Genomic DNA, 4,653 nt, shown 5'->3' on the forward strand with positions numbered 1-4,653 from the left:
GGGACAACCCAAATGGGACTCGAAAATGGGGAATTGCTGTCTTCTATTATACCTTCTGCTAACATCTTATTTATTTGGGATTTAACTTCTTCTCGGTGAACTTCCGGGAAACGATATGATTTTGTATATATTGCAGAATTACCAGTGAGTTTCATTTTATGTTTAATACTATTAGTAAAACTTAAGGGTATTCCTTCGCAATAAAATATGTCTCTATATTGGAAACAAAGATTTTTTAGTAATTCTCTTTGTTCTTTGTTACAATGATTTATCCTTATATTTTTTAAATTCCTCTTTAACATGTTATCATCATTAATAGACGTTTCTTCATCAGTTTCCATCTTTCTTATAAAATTAATATTTACTATATCTAATGGTTCTATATCAAAGGGTTCAGTAATACTTAACGTTGTCTTATATTCGCTTATATTCGTAATAGTGGTTATAGCAAAATTATTTTTTACGTTAACTACTGCTTTAGGCATTTCGATTCCTTTACCGAAATTCTTATATTCTAATAAACCTAATCCTACATTTAATTTTACCGGTATTTTGACTATTTGCTTAGTTCTAGGGGGAATAATTATTGTATGATTAAAAGTTGATTTGGGATATAATATATTCTTTTTACTGAGTTCAAAAATTATGGGTATCGTTACATAAGGCGTTTTCATTTGTTGCATGTTGACATTAATTGAAGCTTTTAATTTTTGTAATAAATCTATACCAATTAATTCACCAAAATTTTCGATAAATTTAAAAACATAAAACTTCTTATATTGATTTACTTTAAAAATGTTAAAAGCTGGATATTAAAATTTTCGTAAGAAATAAAATTTTTATAAAATTTATGCGCTAACTGTGCAGATATCAAACTTTTGGAAGACCCTGTATCTAATAAAAATCTGGCAATCTGGCAGGAATAATAATATGTGGTAAATCTGCTATAGTTGTATTTAAATATATTATGTCGGATTGTAATTTTCTTGGCGCATGCAAAAATTTGTGTTTTCAACATTTTGAGTGGGATTGTGATATGATCTTTCGTTTGTCTCATTTGGATTGCGATAAGGACTGGATTGAGTTTCATAATTGTTATCGTAAGGCGGTAATGAACTTTGAGTTGGGTGTACGTAATCAGTGGGAATATTATTTTCAAAGGGGTTTTTGAATTGTATTTGATCGTTATTAATTTGTTGATTAAATAATTGGGTGGAGGTAAAATGTGGTCTAGATCTTAAAGAAGTATTTCGTGAATTTGTATCCATCGGTTCTGGCTGGTATTGATTTTCATTTTGGGGTTTATTATTAATATTTCTTTGTTGAAAATTAGGGTTATTAGTATGGAGGTTCCATGGTCGGAAATTAGAATTATTATTGTCGGAATTTCTTGGGTTGAAATTAGAATTATAATTATTGAAATTTCGGAAGTGATTTTGGTGTGGTTGAAAAGTATTGTTGGGATAAAAATTATTATTTTGGTATTGCGGTCTGATGGTTTGATATTGGTAAGGTGGAAATCTCATATTAGGGCGATTTTGTTGAAAATTATTTCTAGGAATAAAAGTTCGATTAGGATTACTGTTTCTCGTAGGATTATGTATTGATGATGGTCTAAAAGAATTTTGTGAGTTTAAATTATTTTCACGTTGTAACGAATATAGAAAATTTTCTTCTTCGATAACGAAGCTCATAGCTTTCTCTAAACTGTCTGGGTTTCTCAATCGTATATTTGTTTGTAACGATAAGGGTAAGCCTCTAATGTAAGTTTTTAAACATAAGTCATCGTAACTATTTATTCTAATCAATTTCTCTTGTGCATTAATATTAAGCGTATTTAATTTTTGTGTGACTAAACTACGTGATTCTTGGCATCGCATGCCAAAATTATAAGGAGTTTCATACTTGAAAGGCCTCAACGTTATCAGGTCTTGGATAAGGCAATCGAGATCTCTCTGGTCTCCAAAACTAAGATTAAGGGCATCTTTTACGAGTTGCCGTGTATTTAATTCTGTCCTAGAACCTATTAACATTTGAGCTCTTCCATTTAAGTTACCTAATATAGCTCGAAGTAAAAATGTGTTTAAGGTGCCGTCTGTTTGGCTAGCAAAATTAGTTATTAAATTTTCACAATTGTCTATAAATATGGTTAAGGTATGTGGATTACCATCATATGCTGGGATAGAATCTAAGTAAAGTTTTAACAATTGGTAGTTTGTTTGAGCCATTTCGTTATTTTTATCGCCATTTGGTTCTAAAATTGAATTTATTTCTGCTACAAGGCTACTTAAATCTAATTTACTATCAGTTTCACTCATTAAATATTTATTCTTTTTTTTTCAGATAATATATCAAATTGTAATAAAATATAAAATGTGTTTCAATATAAAACTTTCAACTTAATATAATCAAATATTTTCAAAAATATGATAATACAATATAGTAATATTAATCTTTCTCTTATTAAAAATATCTCATAACATCATAAAATCTTTAAAAATTGTTTACTCTCGTTAGCTCTCTGACTATAAGTATTTTCAAATATGGGAATAATAAAATGGAAAATAAAATGGAAAAAATAGGAAACACTTACATTAAAATGTAGATTTTTAGTATTTCTGCCTATAGGATTCGACGATTTTGTTCTTCTCCCAGGTCTCGTTGAAACTACTACTTAAATCTGCTGCCTCTAGGGTTCGACGATTTTGTTCTTTCCCCAGGTCTTGGTGATACCTTGTCTAAAGCTGATCTTGGACACTTTCACAAAAGGTTCAAAAAGTTCGGTTTTCCGGTAAATCGTTAAAACGAAAAACTACGCGAAACGGTTCGATTTTTGTAACGGTTAGCGACGTAATTCCCGAAACTCTGTACTGACTGCGCCAATGATGTTTCTACCAAGAACGATATTTTTAAAAAAGAACTTTATTTACAAGGGACTACTTACTACAGTAAAATGCAAAATAAGAGTGACGCTATACAATTCAAAAGTAAATTTATAAGCTCGGTGACGCCGAGGTGTGGCATGTTGACGCTGTCCTTTTATTATAGCTGAATTAAGAATTAGCAGTTCTGGTTTCTTAACTTATATATACAAAAGTAAGTACACAAATATTATTTTAATAGTTGTAGAGGTACAGCAAAAAGTAGGGGTCTTCAAAAATGAACCAGTCTTAAATAATTTAAACTTGTAATTTACCTTTATTAGTTACGGATATTGACAAAAGAAATACATACCTTTGAGGATCCTTGGGAAACGTAAAAAGCGTACCTCCCGTCTTCGAACGTGAATTTTTGCAAGTGTTCACAGCATAATGGTCTCCAGGCATATTGAAATTACAAATATCTCTTGGAAACCACAAAACTAATATAACTAATATATACCTACGTATATAATATACGAAGTTGAAATTTGATAATACAATTTAGTTATAAAAAGAACTATTTTTAGACTCAATTAAACGAAAAATAAAACGACACAAAAATAACCAAACAAATCACGACAGATGACTACACGTCACATTAATACCAGTCGGATGTCACTAGCGGTCGGTCTGTTTTCAATATGGCGATATGGCCTGCGCTAAATGATGCGCGTACTTTTTCCCGCCTGTCGAGTGTATTCATTGTGTTGGTCGTGTGTGTTTTTGGATGTTTTTCTTGTTTTGGATGGCTTCGCTGTCCTGTTTTAGGCTTTTGCCTCTTCAGGACGTGATTTCCTTGGTATTGGGTGTATGGCACTGGATTTTGGTATGTATCCACTGGTGTGCTGCGTAGTGTTTGTTGGTGGTTGTTGCTGCTCTCACTAGTCCTGGACAATCGGGGGCGAAAGGGATACAAGTGAACGGTTCCTTTCAGAATTTTTGGTCTATAACAAAATAAGTAAGTATATGAAAATTTTATATGTTTATTAATTAACAAAATTTTTAAATTATTGTAAGAATATCGCGACGCGTGAGAGCAGCTGTGGACTGGTACCTCAAAAAAATCGACGGGGTATCGTTGTGCAATGGGATCGGAAAACCACAGAAACCCGATCCCCCCCGTCGGTGTCAGTTCGAAGTGAACATTTAGTATTATAATAAGCGACGGTAAAAGAGGGGAGTTGCCTCCTGAATGTCAATGTATTCGTTAGGGAGCTCGTTGCTGGCGAGTTCCAGCAGAATAGCGGGTAGGAATGGGAGTTTGGGTTTAGGTTTTCTTCTATATACATTGCCGAGGGATAAGCAGGTAGTTTTGAGGATGCTTTGGGCTCTGAGGTTTTGGCCCCGGATGGTGCGAATTGTATAACTGCTGCTCAGAGAGGAAAGCCTCTCATTGATGGGCTGGATATTCGACAGGCGATGAATGAGTGCGGAAGGATAGTCGCATCGTTTTCTGTTTAGTTTACGTAAGATTCTCCTTTCCAGTGTGAGTAGTCTATTGCTGAGATGTTTGGGCGTCACAGCACAAATGCAAGATCTGTACTCGATGACCGGTCTGATAAATGTTTTGTATGTATGGATAAGTCTACGTGGGTGTGTGCGGCCGAATTTGCCACAAAGAGCGTTGAGGAGTCCGAGTCGGCTCCTAACCTTATTACAGGTTCTGTCAGTATCGTCTCTCCAGCGCAATGTCTGCATGAACAGTACGCCGACATATTCGACCTGGTTTCGG

The sequence above is a fragment of the Diabrotica undecimpunctata genome, chromosome 11 (assembly GCF_040954645.1).
Source record: "Diabrotica undecimpunctata isolate CICGRU chromosome 11, icDiaUnde3, whole genome shotgun sequence".
NCBI classification, from domain to species: Eukaryota; Metazoa; Arthropoda; class Insecta; order Coleoptera; family Chrysomelidae; genus Diabrotica; species Diabrotica undecimpunctata.